Below are 330 nucleotides of genomic sequence, written 5' to 3' on the forward strand. Positions count from 1 at the left end.
GTGTGTGTGTGTGTGTGTGTGTGTGTGTGTGTGTGTGTGTGTGTGTGTGTGTGTGTGTGTGTGTCTGATACCAATAAAAGTTTAACACCTTTAAGTGCTAGTAATATATTCTAATTATATTTACACCATGGCAATTATGTCTATAAAAGAGTGTTATTACTCATTACACTGCTATCCAGTTCTATTTCCTTGAGATACAGTGCCAGATCATATGATTAAAGTGGGGTATACACGGTAATATTTTTTTCATTCAACCTGCAGGTTGAATGAAAAAACATAACAGATTCCTCCATCCACAATAACAGTATAGATGGACGAATCTCCCACTCT

Source organism: Nanorana parkeri, unplaced genomic scaffold (assembly GCF_000935625.1).
Source record: "Nanorana parkeri isolate BGI_ZX_2015 unplaced genomic scaffold, ASM93562v1 scaffold1539, whole genome shotgun sequence".
Taxonomy (NCBI): Eukaryota; Metazoa; Chordata; class Amphibia; order Anura; family Dicroglossidae; genus Nanorana; species Nanorana parkeri.